This window comes from Octopus sinensis, linkage group LG29 (genome assembly GCF_006345805.1).
Source record: "Octopus sinensis linkage group LG29, ASM634580v1, whole genome shotgun sequence".
Taxonomy (NCBI): domain Eukaryota; kingdom Metazoa; phylum Mollusca; class Cephalopoda; order Octopoda; family Octopodidae; genus Octopus; species Octopus sinensis.
The window spans coordinates 8225220-8243543 of NC_043025.1; positions in this window are offsets into that span (position 1 = coordinate 8225220).

Below are 18324 nucleotides of genomic sequence, written 5' to 3' on the forward strand. Positions count from 1 at the left end.
CCCTCATTCACAAAAAGTCAACTACATGAGAATGGTCAGTGAAAAAGTTAAGGGATTGGTAGTGCCCTAGCTTGGCCATAGCCTTTGAGTTGAAACGCATGAAAGAATAAAGTGCAAATATATTCAGAGTTATGCCCCTTTATAAGGCCTTTCTAGTCTTGTGCAAAGTCAAATATACATGGTCTGATCAGTAAGTATTCGGACTGTTGCCATAGCAGAGTAAAGCTGCTGGGCACAGGTTGACCGTGAAGTTTGCTGTGCATCCGCCCTAAGTTTTAATGTTCTAGCTCACTTCTGCTGTTTACAGCAGTACTTGGAAGGAAGGTGTGTAGCGTATGATTGTCACGTTGACTATGACAGAGAAAATTGAGCAGAGAATCTGCATCAAATTTTGCCAAAAGATTGGTTATACCAGCTCAGAGGCCTACAGAAAGTTTACAAAAAATTTTCATCATTCTCGACACCATCAAAGAGATTTTGTGCTGCTGAAACTCAAGTGTCTTTTTGGTCAGCTGAAAGTAGTTTCAGCACAAACTTGGCAGACACGTGTCTTACACCCAAATCTTCAGTGATAATCGACTGAACTGATCTGTAGCTAATCTGTTTATCCTCTGATAACTCACAGATGGTGATTCGACGACTTCCCCTCACAGCTACATGCACATCTTTACTCTCTCTCTTTTACTTGTTTCAGTCATTTGACTGCAGCCATGCTGGAGCACCGCCTTTAATCGAGCAACTCGACCCCGGGACTTATTCTTTTTGTAAGCCCAGTACTTATTCTATCGGCCTCTTTTGCCGAACCGCTAAGTAATGGGGATATAAACACACCAGCATCGGTTGTCAAGCAATGCTAGGGGGACAAACACAGACACACACAAACACACATGCACACATATATATATATATACATATATACGACGGGCTTCTTTCAGTTTCCGTCTACCAAATCCACTCACAAGGCATTGGTCGGCCCGAGGCTATAGTAGAAGACACTTGCCCAAGGTGCCACGCAGTGGGACTGAACCCGGAACCATGTGGTTGGTTAGCAAGCTACTTACCACACACCCACTCCTGCGCCTATATATATATATATATATATATATATATATATATATATATATATATATATACGACGGGCTTCTTTCAGTTTCCGTCTACCAGATCCACTCACAAGGCATTGGTCGGCCCGAGGCTATAGTAGAAGACACTTGCCCAAGGTGCCACGCAGTAGGACTGAACCCGGAACCATGTGGTTTGTTAGCAAGCTACTTACCACACAGCCACTCCTGCGCCTACAATGTTTTTTTATCACTTCTGCTGGTTTCAGGTCTCCCAGAAAGTTCGTCAATATCGACATTTTTTCTGGATATCTCAGAATTGGCTGAACCCCTCATACACTCGTGTGCAGCTCATACACTCCTCTGCATACACTTTCTGCAACTTTGTGTTTGCCTCTGAGCAGGTATCACCATGACAACTTTGTCATAGTCACTGTGACGATCACACACTACACACCTTCCTTCTAAGCACTGCTGTAAACAGCAAAAGTGAGCTAAAACATCAAAACTTAGTGCGCTTGTACTGCAGAGTCCACGGTCAGTCTGTGCAAAGTAGTTTTACTCTCCACGCTTTAGTTTTGTTACTATGGCAACAGTCCTGATATTTATTTATCAGACCTCATATTATCATATGAGCTGGAACAGGACAAATGCCTTTGATCATTGGGGTTACAAGATTGGAGCTGACCTATTAACCCCTAATTTCATATGTGCTGGCTATGAACCCCTAATTTCATATGTAGGCTATTGACCCCAAATTTCGCATGTTGACTATTAACTGCTAATTACATGCATATTGACTATTGATCCCTAATTTCTTATATTTGCTATTGACCCCTAATTTTAGGTATCGGCTATTAGCCTTTTATTTCAAGTATTGGCTATTGACCCTAATTTCCTATGTTGCCTACTGACCCCTAATTTTATACATGCTGGTTTTAGATCTCTACTTTCATGTGTTGGTCAGTGAGTCCTAATTTCTTTCATGCTGTTCTTTGACCCTTAATTTTATGTGCTGGTTGTTGACTTCTAATTTCATGTGTTGGCCCTTCTTCATTGTTATTTCTATTACATTGTAGTTACCAAATGGCAAAGAATCATGCTTCACTGTGAAAATGGACCTTGATTTTAATGTGGAAAACATGAAGCCCCAAGTTGCTGAAGTGCTCATGTATTACCAACCAGGTATGTCTTATTGTCATGTCATTAATTAACTAATTCATATCACTCATTAATTCATTAATCTTGAGTGGTTGTTTTCTAACTCTTCTCAATGCCAACAGGCTGTTAGATTGTGGACTGATGACTCATTATAATTGTTACTTCACTCATTAGTCATCATCATCATTGTTTTAACATTCACTTTTCCATGTTCACATGGAGCAGATGGAATTTATTGTGATAGATTTTCTATGACCAGATGCTCTTCTTGTCACAAGCCCTCACCTGTGTAACAAGATGAGAGTTTCAGGAACACTGGAGGGGTGTCTGGTGTGATCTTGTCACATACAAGTTGAAGAAATGGAACCAAAGTCAGGCTGTCTTCGATAACAACAAATAGTAGTTTATTCTTCAGGTTCACAGGTAAAGTGGAGGCGCAATGGCCCAGTAGTTAGGGCAGCGGACTCGCAGTCGTAGGATCGCAGTTTCGATTCTCAGACCGGGCGTTGTGAGTGTTTATTGAGTGAAAACACCTAAAGCTCCACGAGGCTCTGGCAGGGATGGTGAAGATCCCTGCTGTACTCTTTCACCACAACTTTCTCTCACTCTTACTTCCTGTTTCTGTTGTACCTGTATTTCAAAGGGCCGGCCTTGTCACTCTCTGTGTCACGCTGAATATCCCCAAGAACTACGGTAAGGGTACACGTGTCTGTGGAGTGCTCAGCCACTTACACATTAATTTCACGAGCAAGCTGTTCCGTTGATCGGATCAACCGGAACCCTCGTCGTCGTCGTAACCGACAGAGTGCTTCCTCCATCACAGGTAAAATATATACATATGTATTTCTTGTGGGGAAACCGGCAGCCAAGTCCACAGGACTGTACACAAATGTTCTCTCGTGTGATCCAAGAAGATACAGTGTTTGTTCCCGCTTCGAAGTGAGAGCTTCTCTGTACGTAGGGTGTTCCCTGAGAGAAGTCGAGCCATGTCCGATCGCTAGCGCTGCTCTGCCAGAAAGACCGATTTAGTGGTCACGCTTTCAGGTTGCAGTTCCTGCGCATGCGCATGAGGAAAACGTCCCGTGGCTGACCGGAAGCAATCCAATTCTGCGCATGCGCACTGAAACTTCCACAGTAGCATCACTACACCTGTTTCCAAGCAAGATATTTCCCAGTGACCATACCTGTTTTTATGGAAGATTGGAAATGAAACACCACTTGCATAATGGCAAAGAGACAATTACACACATATGAGAGGCTTCCACACAGTTTCCATAGGACTGGGTCATGTCCTTGGGAAGCAAACTTCTTACCATATAGTATGCTCCAGGGGCAAATGAAGATAATAATGATTTTTAAAACAGGGTAAAGGATAGTAAATATATGATGGTGGGTAAGATAATGGGCTAAATCATTAGTGTTGGATTAACATGTGAGTAATGATTAAGGCAATGGGGTAACTCATTAGTCTTGGGTTAATGTGTGGTAGAGGCTATATCAGTTCATCCCATAAGTTCTGTCCAATTTTACCTTTTTTAAAATTGAATGAAATTTAATAGTATTTTAGAATGGCTAATGAAATTGAAAATTATTTTTATGCATTTGTGTACATTTAAGCTAATTAATATTATTTTACAGAATAATAGAATTAAATTATCAAATGGTGGTGCCCCAGCATGGCCACAGCTTGTGAGCTGAAACTAAATAAAATAAAATAAAAATAAAATACTTTCCCTGATTATCTATGACTTCCTTCCATCAATTTACAAGCTTTTTAGTCCCATCAATGTAAAACTGTTTGATGTCCAAAGAGCATTTGAGGCACATAATGCTTTATGAGTACAAAAAAGGAAACTCTGCAACCGAAGTGACTCGAATCATACACCCAGTTTATGGGAAAGAATGCTTGAATGAAAGAACTTGCAGAAGATGGTTTGCAAAAATTCAGAACTGGAGATTTCAGCCTTGAAGATGAAGATCAAACAGAACGTCCAGTTGAGTTTGATGATAAGCTCCTTGAGGCATTACTTGAAGAAAATCTTGCATTATCAGTTGAAGAATTGGCAATAAAGCTTAGTTCAAACCACACAACTGTTCATCGTCATCTTCAACAACTTGGAAAGGTTCCTAAACTTGGAAAATGTGTGCCTCATGAATTGTCTGAAAGCAACAGCAAATCCCGAGTTGACATCTGCTCTTCTCTCTATTCTCACGAACTCATTTCACCTTTTTTGAATAGACTTGTGACTGGTGACGAGAAATGGATCTTTTATCAAAATGTTAAACATTGTAAACAGTGGCTTGGTAAAAGGGAAAAAGCTCAACCAGAACCGAGAAGGGAACTTCATGGAAAAAAGGCTCTTCTCTCTTCTGGTGGGATTGCAAAGGAGTAATTCACTTTGAATTTTTACCACCTAATGCAACAATCAATGCTCAAGTCTACTGTCAGCAATTAGAGTGTTTGCACCAGACTTTGAAGAAAAAAAGACCCGGTTTAGTGAATCGAAAAGGAGTGATGTTTCATCAGGACAATGCGTGACCCCACAATGCAAAGATCATATCACAGAACGAAGAGCTTGGTTGAGAAAAAATTCCTCATCCACCTTATTCTACCGACCTTGCTCCTTCAGACAACCTATTTTGTCATAGTTTACAGAATCATTTGGGCGACATAACTTTCGCAAGCAAGGAGGAAGTCGAAACTGACATTTCAGTTCTTTACTTTGAAACCAAAAGAGTTTTACATTGATGGGATTAAAAAGCTTGTAAATAGATGGAAGGAAGTCATAGATAATCAGGGAAAGTACATTGATGATTAAATTTCAATTAAATATAACATTTGATCACTTGTTTTCTTTATTCAAAATTCAGACAGAACTTCTGGGATGACCTGATAGTAATGGGCAACTCAATAGTTTTAAGTACACTTATTTAATGTGCTACTGTAGATTATGTCACTAATAAGTCATAATAAGGCAGAAACATGGCTGGAGTTATCAAACTACTGCCAAGATCAAACTCACTCCACACTTCATATATTAACAATAAGCACACTGTCTGAGTACTTAAGTAAATTAATATGCATCACCCGAAGCTCGCAAATGAGGGTAATGTCAGTGCTTGTTGTTCACTGCAGTTTTAATAAGTATTTCTTTTATTTTTTACTTGTTTCAATCATTTGACTGCGGCCATGCTTGGAGATACATAGCATGTTATGTAAATCTTCCAAATTATTGATTCTCTACAGCAGTAGTTTTTTTTTTTTTTTTTTTGTAAATTGTGTATGTTAAATGATATTTTTCCTCTCATTGAATGGAGGGCTTTTTTTGTTGAACGTAAAAATCGAAATCGATCAACATCAATGATAATTGTAGCTGTGATACCAGTGCCGGTGGCATGTAAGAGAACCATCCGAACATGGCCGTTGCCAGCGCTGCCCCGACTAGCCTCTGTGCCGGTGGCACGTAAAAAGCACCATCCGATCGTGGCCGTTACCAGCCACAATTGGCCTCCGTGCCGGTGGCACGTAAAAAGCACCATCTGATCATGGCCATTGCCAGCTTCGTCTGGTCTCCGTGCCGGTGGCACATAAAAAGCACCATCCGATCGTGGCCATTTGCCAGCCTCGTCTGGCACGTAAAAAGCACCCACTACACTCATGGAATGGTTGGCGTTAGGAAGGGCATCCAGCCGTAGAAACACTGCCAGATCAGACTGGGCCTGGTGCAGCCTTCTGGCTTCCCAGACCCCAGTTGAACCGTCCAACCCATGCTAGCATGGAATACGGACGTTAAACGATGATGATGATGATGATGTATGTATAATGGAACAGTAAACTATATATATGTATATTTTCTTTTTAATTTCCAGATCAAAAAGCAGAGACAACTTACTCAATATCAGATCCCATCACTGCAAGAGTTAACAGGTCGCTGCCTCTTCGCCCACCTGAACCTCGTTTACCCCTTCCTGAAATTATCATACCCTCCTGAAATTATTAATTTAAGATGATTGAGGAAGGGTTGCAGTGCAGAGGATAGAAACAAACACTCACACTTAAACTCCTATGATGATGATGATGATGATGGAAATTTTCTCTCAATCTGAACTCTTACCAAAATGTGATGTGAAACACTTATTAATACATAACCCTATATATTGTGTACTTTAGCCCCTTATGTTTTATATAAATATATATAGATATATATATATATATATATTATATATATATATATATATACACACACACACATATATATATATATAATATATATAATATATATATATTATACCTCGCTTAGAGATTTATTATTGTTATATATATATATATATATATATATATATACTATATATATATATATATATAATATATATATATATATAATATATATAATATATAATATATATATATATATATCTATATATATATATATATATATATACATATATGTATATAATAAATATATATATATATATACATACATATATATATATATATATATATATATATACATACATGCATACATACATACATACATACATACATATATATATATATACATATATACATACATACGCACACACACACACACAACATACAACATATATATATATATATATATATAATTTTCCAGTTTTATTAGTCAACACCAAAGTACCTGTCGCATCTTTTAGTTCTTTGTGTATTTTGGGGGATTTCTTTCTGGTACTGGTTATGTCTCCCAAGAAAATACCTCTAGATATCATAAATACCTAGGTATAGTATATAAAACTAGCAGTATCGCCCGGCGTTGCTCGGGTTTGTAAGGGAAATAACTATATAAGCATTTTTAGAGAGTTACTTCCCTTATATAACCGGAGCAAAAATCATTAAAAATGCGGAAAAATGATGGTAAATTTTTTTTTAAATTGTAGACTCATCGTAGACACGCACTAATACCCAGAAGGGCTTGATATGAATGACAACTATAAGATACCCGCTTTTGGTTAAACTGCACCGCAAAATGTGGGAGTAGTTAGGAATCTAAATCGGAGGAGACAGAGTCTCACACACACGACTTCAATTTTATATATAAAGATTTATATGACTTTAGATTGGATTGAATTGCCCAGCAAGGACAAAGGTCTCAGCATGTTCTCTCCGCCCAACCATGGTCCAATGTGGAGGTCATGAATTTGGGCTTGAGCACATACTGGTTTGATGACCCTGCTCTGCTACACTGGCTCAACATGGCTAGTATTACAGTAATATTACAAGTAAAATAATATCATATTTATGACTAAGTCAGAATCATAGTTAGAATTGATATCATAATTTTAGCTAAGTTGTATCACAATTATGAGTAAAGTTATATCGTAATTTGAAGGACAGTTATATTTCAACTGAAGTGATATCATGTTTATGATTGAGTACTTACTTGTACTTGTGGCGACATTCACCCTGGGCAGGTTGAGTCGGCTTCTTCTACCATGGAAGAAGTTTCGTGGGAATATGTGGATTTCACAAGCGGTCCCCAAGAATCCCGCATGTGGAGACATCCTGTTTGCCGCAGATTGTTTGCAGACGCGGGGACAGAATGACCGAGGAGCCGCCGGATGCCGAAGCAAACACTCCGAGGATTTTCACCAGAGCCCCATCTGCCGGGTTGTGGCCCTAATACCACTTGGTGTCAGACCAATCCACCTTGGGTGGCTCTACCAGGAACCGAAGTTCACATAAAAATTCACATAAGCAACCAACACACAACATACACACTCTCTCACAGGCATATGCTTACACACATACAAGCACACATACTCACACATTTAAAAACCTTCCTAAACAGTTTAATAGATTCTATTTTCTACAGTTGGGTAACATGATGACTGACCAAAAATTCTGTCAGTCACACAATGACTGACCAAAAACTCTGTCAGTCACACAATGACTAAAAGAAATTTATTGCAATCAATAAAAAATTTGACTTGCCATCAATTTCAATCATCTCAGATAAACAACCTTTCTTTATCTTTATCTTTTTTCCTGTCTGTCTTTTTTTCTCTCCAACAAAGCCTCCAAAAATTCACCACATACATATAAATTCCAAATAACCACTCCCAAAACACCCTCTTTCCAAAACCCAAGAAAACAAACTCAACTCCAGGATTTTTTTTCAACTAATTCACACATATGAATTTTCTATAAAAAAATAATAAACATTCATGATGAATCCTTAAAAGGGACAAAATGCTAAATAAATAGTTTTATCAAAATCCTGACTACTTTTTTTTTCTTAATTTATAAAATCTGTACACCACTTCTAACAATCTATATATACACATACTTTGATTCTTTGATAGGTTTCAGCCAGTATTGGCCCAGACCATGTCTAACTTAATAGCACCACCTGGCAAAGTCATTGAAATCAAGAATTGGACAACATAGCCCACTCAAGTAGAGAGTTATTTTTTATAGAGACATATCCAGGTGTAGGAGATTTATCTGGGATTTTTTTGAAAGAATTTGTCCAAAGACCTCTTGGACCTTATGAGGTCTGTCTCTACTTTAACCCTTTCATTACCAACCCAGCTGAAACCGGCTCTGACTCTGAGTACAAAGGTCTTGTTTTCATAAATTTTGAATTAAAATCTTTCACCAAACCTTAGTCACAATTTATGTTCCTAACACTAGCTGAATGATAAATAAGTTATTTTACTAAATTCTTTGTTATATTTAAAATTAGTTGAAAGAAACACAGAGCATCTCAAAAGAAATAGGGTAACAAAAGAGTTAATGTATTTTGGTGTAATGTTAAAGAGAACAGGGCCAATTGAAGTGAAATAATCGTGCCGTATTGTTGTTATGTGATGCAAGTATGATTTTTGTTGAGGGCGGATAACATGGGACCCAAGTCTTGGGTGTGTCTCAAAGGCAATGCTGATGGAATATTTTCCACATCATGCAGATGATGTAGTGCTCACGGCAGCGTTGGAGAGAATAAAGCTTGAGATTTTCTAATCGACCCCAACAGTCAAGGCCTGTTATGCCACCTGTCCTTTTTGTAATTGACCTTTGAGGTGCTTCAATTTTCATGATACTTTGTTTCATGTGGGCAGACCACAGTGGACAACAGTATTCAAGGTGGGGTCAGGTAAAAGTGGAGAAGCAAAGGATAATGGGCCATGTCGACTTTGCTGTATATATAAGCGGCTTGTGTTGTTGTCCACAATTACTCCCAAGTTCCTGATGTTGTTGGATGCCACGAGAGTTTCATCTGAAGGAAAGGATTATGGGAAATTTCAGGGTGTCTTCTTTTCCAAAGTGGATTAACTCAGATTTGTCCTCATTCAGCAGAATATTTTTCTTTTCCGACCATTGGATGACAGCCAGTAGATCTGACTGAAGACATGCCCGGTCACCCACTTCATTGATGACCTTCTGGATCTTGGAATCATCTGCAGAGATTCTTGTGTTACTGTGCTCGATGACGTCAGTAATTTCATTGATACATGTCACCAGCTCAACTGGCCTCCGTGCTGGTGGCACGTAACAAACACCATCCAATCGTGGCCGTTGTCAGCCTCGCCTGGCCTCCGTGCCGCTGGCACGTAAAAAGCACCATCTGAGCGTGGCCATTCGCCAGCCTCGTCTGGCCCCCATGCTGGTGGCACGTAAAAAGAACCATCCGATCATGGCCATTGCCAGTCTCACCTGGCCTCTGTGCCGGTGGCATGTAAAAAGCACCATCCGAGTATGGCCGTTCGCCAGCCTCGCCTGGCCTCCGTGCCGGTGGCACGTAAAAAGCACCATCTGAGCGTGGCCGTTCGCCAGCCTCGTCTGGCACCTGTGTCGGTGGCACATAAAAAGCACCCACTACACTCTCAGGTTGGTTGGCGTTAGGAAAGGCATCCAGCTGTAGAAACACTGCCAGATCAGACTGGGCCTGGTGCAGCCTTCGGGCTTCCCAGACCCCAGTTGAACCGTCCAACCCATGCTAGCATGGAAAGCGGACGTTAAACGATGATGATGATGAAGATGATATAAATAACGAAAAGAACTGGGCCTGACACAGTGCCTTGAGGAACACCACTACTGACTTTGGCTGGGCTTGATTTTACACCTTCCACTACAACGTGTTGGGTCCCGCCTGTCAGGAAACACTTGATCAATTGTAGTAACTTTCCAGAGACACCAATGTTGGATAGTTTTTTTCAAGAGGATCTTATGATCCACCCTGTGAAAGGTCTTGCTGAAATCAAGGTAAATGACATCAGTTTTCGAGCCCTCTCCCAAAGCTCTCAAAATATCATCAAGGTGATGATAGAGCTGCATCAAGCAGTAGCTGCGTTAGGCTGTGTGGTAAGTAGCTTGCTTACCAACCACATAGTTCTGGGTTCAGTCCCACTGCGTGGCATCTTGCGCAAGTGTCTTCTACTATGTTAATTATTTTGTCTAAAGCCAAAACAATGCAAGTCAGTAAAAGTAAATCACGCAGATTAATGGTAAATATTCTCACCTGGTATAGGTGTAGGAGTGGCCGTGTGGTAAGTAGCTTGCTTATGAACCACATGGTTCCAGGTTCAGTCCCACTGCATGGCACCTTGGGCAAGTGTCTTCTACTATAGCCTCGGGCCGACCAAAGCCTTGTGAGTGGATTTGGTAGACGGAAACTGAAAGAAGCCCATCATATATATATATATATATATATATATATATAAATAGGCATAGGAGTGGCTGTGTGGTAAGTAGCTTGCTTATGAACCACATGGTTCCGGGTTCAGTCCCACTGTGTGACACCTTGGGTAAGTGTCTTCTACTATAGCCTCGGGCCGACCAATGCCTTGTGAGTAGATTTGGTAGACGGAAACTGAAAGAAGCCCGTCGTATATATGTATATATATATATATGTGTGTGTGTGTGTATGTGTGTCCTTGTTTGTTCCCCCAACATTGCTTGACAACCGATGATGGTGTATTTATGTCCCCGTAACTTAGCAGTTCAGAAAAAAAGACTGATAGAATAAGTCCTGGGGTCGATTTGCTTGACTAGAGGTGATGCTCCAGCATGGCCACAGTCAAATGACTGAAACAAGTAAGATAAAGAAAGAAAGAAAGAAAGAAAAGAAAGAAATAGTATTTCAATATTTTTGGATTAGAACCTCTTAAAAAAATTTACAGGATGCTGTTAGCTGACTTCTCTATTCTGTGGTTGATAGTGACCAGCAACCAGCACCTAACCCCAAATTTTTTTAAATACTAGGTAATAAAGCTAATCATTGATTTGTACTATTAATTTTTTGCAACTTGCAACATTTCATCTTTAAAACTAATAATTAAAATATTTATAAAATAAGATGTTTATTTTGCAGCGTGGAGTGGCTGTGTGGTAAGTAGCTTGCTTACCGACCACATAGTTCCGGGTTCAGTCCCACTGCGTGGAATCTTGGGCAAGTGTCTTCTGCTATAGCCTCAGGCCGACCAATGCCTTGTGAGTGGATTTGGTAGATGGAAACTGAAAGAAGCCTGTCGTATATATATATACATATATATATATAGGCGTAGGAGTGGCTGTGTGGTAAGTAGCTTGCTTATGAACCACATGGTTCCGGGTTCAGTCCCACTGTGTGGCACCTTGGGCAAATGTCTTCTGCAAATGTCACAGCAGCCATATTCCTACCGCTCTATGTCACGCTGGTGAGACCCATATTTGAGTACAGGATTTAAGCCTCTTCTCTTTATCTCCTCTAAGACATACATCATCTCGAAAGAGTCCAGAAGCTGGCTACCCGCATGGTTCTTGGTCTCAAGCATTTGTCTTATGAAGAAAGGGTGAAGACGCTCGACCTTTATTCTCTAGAAAAACGACGACGCTGTGGTGATCTCATTCTTGCTCACAACATCATAAGTGGAAAGTGTAACCTCTCGAAAGAGCTGTTCTTCACTCCTGCTCCAGAGCGTCGGCTGCGGGTCACTCCGAAAAGCTCTATCTACGACGATTTCATCTCAATCAAAGGAGAGGAGCTTTCTCCATCCGGATTGCGGGTCTGTGGAATAAGCTGCCGGACGAGATAGTGAAGATGCCGACGACCGCTCGGTTCAAAGTCTCCCTTGACCAGAAATGGCCTGAACTCTTTGCATGAACACCCTCCCTGTACATAACTCCATGTCTCCCTACATGGTCTTGCTTTTTGCTTTTTGAGCCAAAAAATTAACTTAACTTACTCTATTGGTTAGATATTCAACCAGCCAGCTAATAGGTCACTTGTTTAATCAGTTCATTAATCAATCAATCAGTTGTCTGTCCAAGTCCTTTTGTCACCATTCATGACCTCATCAATACATTGGCATTAACTAAAAGACAGACAGATTTCAAGCAGAATAGAGGAGAGAGAATATGCCATTGATGAAGTTATGGTTTGCGATGAAAGGACGGATCTTTTCCGTTTGAACGGCAGTTTTTTCTAGTGGTTTCATATGAAATTGTCACCCATAATTATGACCCTAGTATCGATCTATTGCATTTCAATCTGTTTTAGGATTAGGGTTAGAGTTAGGGTTATGAGTGGGGGAAGGGAATCTTTTTTTCTTTAGAAATATAAATAAACCCAATCTGTTTCTTAAACGAGAGACATATTCATACAGCACAGAATGGGTTTTTTTTTTACCTCAATAGACGTCATTGATTGGTTGAAATTGCAGAAATCGAAGAAAAAACAACAACAAATATCTTACAAACTATAGAATTTTCTCAATAAAGCCAAGAGAAAAAGATGTCTTATGAACACATTCTACCAGTAAACGAAGTTTGAAAGTGTTTAGTTACCTAGAAATTATGTTAAAAACTACCGTTCAAACCGAAAAGATCCCATGAAACTCTAGTACTATCCCTCTAAAATCAGTGACCGTATAATGAAGTTGCGCATTCCGTTTGCATGTGGACGTAGGCAACAATTCTGTCAGTTTATGCTCCAACTCTCAAGGTTTAAAAGTGTTTAATTACGTGGAAACTATTTAAAAAAACTGCCGTCCAAACCGAAAAGATCCAAATTCTATGTTATTTATCATTTACACGCTTTTAAAACCCATTTATATCGTCTTTTTTCTCTTCGTGTAACTTTTATGGAAGCCCATGTGGCCAAGAAAAGAATAAATTATCATCCAACAGTTGACGCATGCGCCTTAGTGATTTAACTGTCGTCTGCTCAGTCAAAACTTACAAAAAATGTCCGACGATGAACGATGTAAAGCTAACAAGACAAAGGTAAGGTCGTCTTTTTATAGTGTTTTTTCAAATAACAGAATAACGATTTGTTAAAACTTTAGTGAGGCAGAATAATATTTTATTTTAAGGCGGCGAGCTGGCAGAAACGTTAGCCCGGCGGGCGAAATGCTTAGCGGTCTGCCGTTACGTTCTGAGTTCAAATTCCGCCGAGGTCGACTTTGCCTTTCATCCTTTCGGGGTTGATAAATTAAGTACCAGTTACGCACTGGGGTCGATATAATTGACTTAATCCCTTTGTCTGTCATTGTTTGTCCCCTCTATGTTTAGCCCCTTGTGGGTAGTAAAGGAATAGAAATAGGTATTACGTCTGCCGTTACGTTCTGAGTTCAAATTCCACCGAGGTCGACCCTAACCCCCGCATATATATATTAAAAAAAACACTTTCTTGAAATGTATCTGGTACCTCAAGTACCCATACCGAAATTACGCCGTTCTTTTCATATTAGTGCAGTTTTTTAGTGGCACTAGGTATGTGAGAAGCCCGTTTTTACCATACAAGGATGTTTGCAAAAGGGACATGAAGGCCTGCGACATCAATATTTATTTCTTTATTACCCACAAGGGGCTAAACATATAGGGGACAGACAAAGGGATTAAGTCAATTACATCAACCCCAGTGCGTAACTGGTACTTATTTAATCGACCCCGAAAGGATGAAAGGCAAAGTCGACCTCGGCGGAATTTGAACTCAGAACGTAGCGGCAGACGAAATACCTATTTGTTTACTACCTACAAGGGGCTAAACACAGAGGGGACAAACAAGGACAGACAAAGGGATTAAGTCGATTATATCGACCCCAGTGCGTAACTGGTACTTAATTTATCGACCCCGAAAGGATGAAAGGCAAAGTCGACCCCGGCGGAATTTGAACTCAGAACGTAGCGGCAGACGAAATACCTATTTGTTTACTACCCACAAGGGGCTAAACACAGAGGGGACAAACAAGGACAGACAAACGGATTAAGTCGATTACATCGACCCCAGTGCGTAATTGGTACTTAATTTATCGACCCCGAAAGGATGAAAGGCAAAGTCGACCCCGGCGGAATTTGAACTCAGAACGTAGCGGCAGACGAAATACCGCTAAGCATTTCGCCCGGCGTGCTAACGGTTCTATCAGCTCGCCGCCTTCCTGCGACATCAATATTAGCAACTAGGAAGCAATTGCCAGCAACCGTGGAGATTGGCGGCGTGTACCTTAAAAGAGGGAACACAAAGGAGTGACAGAGAGGGAGAGAGAGGAGAAAATGGTAAGACAAGAAAAGACGTCAACAAGAAACTATGACATTACAACCAGCCAGGAAAAGTCTTCGCTGACATTTGCGGCAACTGCCAGAGGAAGTGTTTGTCCAGGATAGGACAACACAGCCACGGCAGGAGATGTATTAGGACATGAAATGTAAAAGCCGGACTAGATTATTTGGATCTTTTCGGTTTGACCGGCAGTTTTTTTTTATAATTTCCACGTAACTAAACACTTTTAAACTTCGTATACTGGTAGAATGTGTTTATAAAACATCTTTTTCTCTTGGCTTTATTGAGAAAATTCTATAGTTTGTAAGATATTTGTTGTTGTTTGTCTTCAATTTCTGCAATTTCAACCAATCAATGACGTCCATTGAGGTGAAAAACATTCTGTGCCGTATGAATATGACCTCGTTTAAGAAACAGATTGGGTTTATTTACATTTGTGAAGAAAAAAAGATACCCTTCCCTCTAACCCTAACCCTAAAACGGATTGAAATGCAATAGATCGATACTAGGGTCGGATACTGGAATAAGTACCAGGCTTAAAAAGAATAAGTCCTGGGGTCGATTTGCTCGACTAAAGGCGGTGCTCCAGCATGGCCGCAGACAAATGACTGAAACAAGTAGAATGTAAAGAGTAAGGAAACTCTGGGTGTTGACGATGATCAGTTTACTAATTAGTTCTGGAGGACTTTGGTGCTGGGGCCTATGGGTAACTTCCAGAAATTCCTGGCCTGGCAGAGTTACTGGGAGTGGGGTGATGCCTGGTTGAGATAAACTTAATACTGGAAACGAAACTATTGGTTCAATTTATTGGACAGTTTCAGTAACTAATCAGATAATTGATTTATCGTTTCCCTAGATCGATATACAAATGAGAAAGTGTGCCAGCCTCGTCATGTTAATCATTATGTATGTATATATTTATATATTTATTCCCAATTTCCACTTCTTTAGAACAAAAGCCCTAAGATTATGCTTTTTTTTTTATCCAATTCTCGATGTTACAAAATTCTTGATATGAAATCCTGTGTTAAGAGTTACTCCCCCTTAACCGTTCCCCTCTAAGTTCCAATTGCTTTTTTTCTTCGTTTTGTCATCCGGCTAAATTTTTTTTATTGGAGATGACTTATAAAAGATTAAATTATCTCTGTTCTACCAAATATATTAATAAAGCCATGTTTCCTCAGCTCCAAACGGAAATTAAACTTGAAACTCAGAGAAAAGACAAAATGAGCAGTAGTTAACCAGAATACTTTTGATAAATTTATCAAAACGAAAAACAATTTGAGGAAAAACACTTTTCAAAAAATGGATCTTTTCGGTTTGAACGGCAGTTTTTAACATAATTTCCACGTAACTAAACACTTTTAAACTTCGTATACTGGTAGAATGTGTTTATAAAACATCTTTTTCTCTTGGCTTTATTGAGAAAATTCTATAGTTTGTAAGATATTGGTTGTTTTTTTCTTCAATTTCTGGAATTTCAACCAATCAGTGACGTCCATTGAGGTAAAAAAAACATTCTGTGCCGTATGAATATGTCCCTCGTTTAAGAAACAGATTGGGTTTATTTACATTTGTGAAGAAAAAAAGATACCCTTCCCCCCACTCCTAACCCTAACCCTAAAACAGATTGAAATGCAATAGATCGATACTAGGGTCATAATTATGGGTGACAATTTCATATGACACCGCTAGAAAAAACTTCCTTTCAAACCGAAAAGATCCCCAAATATATTAATAAAGCCATGTTTCCTCAGCTCCAAACGGAAATTAAACTTGAAACTCAGAGAAGAGACAAAATGAGCAGTAGTTAACCAGAATACCTTTGATAAATTTATCAAAACGAAAAACAATTTGAGGAAAAACACTTTTCAAAAAATAAAACCATAAAAAACAGTAAAAAAAACATACAAACAAGCAGAGCTTCAACTTTATGTTATTTATATGCATGTATAAATGTAAATGTATATAATTTATATACATATATAAATCTATATATACTCTTTTACACTCTTTAGTACAATTGTTTCATTTCACTTTTGTCTGATGGATGGTGTGCACGCGCTTTACCCTCGCCAATGTGCATGTGTGTGAGTGTGTGTATATATATATATAATATATATATATATATATATGTGTGTGTGTGTTGTGTGTGTGTGTATATATATGTGTTGTGTGTCTGTGTGTGTATATGTATACATAAACATATATATACGTTTATATATTTGTTGTGCAAGATTTTTTATGTGAAGTCGTGTGTTGAAACAGATATTGTTATATTTCAGAATGGTCATTTTGCCAGTTTAGCCAATAAAAACACACGCTCTATATATTTGGTGTTATTTTGGTTCAGTGTTATTTATTTTTTTACATTAATCTTAATCTTATTTCGGCCAGAGTTCTTTCGTCACACTCCTGTGACCGCATCAGTGGTCCTTTGTTTTCTTCTTTCTTATTTGTGTCTCTCTTTACTGGCCGAAATAAGATTAAGATTAATGTAAAAAATAAATAACACTGAAGCAAAATAACACCAAATATATAATGTGTTTTTATTGGCTAAACTGGCAAAATGACCATTCCGAAATATAAAAATACATATATAGGCGCAGGAGTGGCTGTGTGGTAAGTAGCTTGTTTACCAACCACATGGTTCCGGGTTCAGTTCCACTGTGTGGCACTTTGAGCAAGTGTCTTCTGCTATAGCCCCGGGCTGACCAATGCCTTCTGAGTGGATTTGGTAGACAGAAACTGAAAGAAGCATGTTGTATATATGTATATATATATATATATGTATGTGTGTGTATATGTTTGTGTGTCTGTGTTTGTCCCCCTAGCATTGCTTGACAACCGATGCTGGTGTGTTTACGTCCCCGTCACTTAGCGGTTCGGCAAAAGAGCCTGATAGAATAAGTACTGGGCTTACAAAGAATAAGTCCTGGGGTCGATTTGCTCGACTAAAGGCGGTGCTCCAGCATGGCCACAGTCAAATGACTGAAACAAGTAAAAGAGTATATAAATAATAATAATAATAATAATAATAATAATAATTACAATGAAAAACAATGAAAATTAAACAATTAAAACTCTCAAAAAGGTGAGGCGATTTAAAGGTTGCTCATGGAAAAAAAAACCCTACAAAACTACAGGTGGCCTGACCAACAGGGCAAGAGTTCCCTCCTTTTATTTTTTTTCTCAGGTGCATGCTCAAGATAGGTTCTTTCACACTAACCATTTTCCCAACATTCACCCACCTATCAAGGAACTTGCTAGAAGGCAACACTTCTTTCTCCACCCTCACTTTCCTTTTCAAGTAAAACTTGCAAAAGTTGATGAGGGCTTGGCCAAAGAGGTAAGTGTCTGTTTTCAGCCCTTTCAAGTGTGTCCACCACACAAACTCTTTCGTTACAGTCACCAGACAAATGAAAAGTGCTTTTCTCAACCAGCCGGAAGAGGCCAGTGGGTCGATCCTCACTGTGAATTCAGTCGATAGCCGGACCCGTCCTACATGTGACAGCAAGTGTTTGACTTAAACCTAATGGTCAGCAATGTTCGGGCACCGGACAGGTGGGCATAGAATGGTTTTGTTG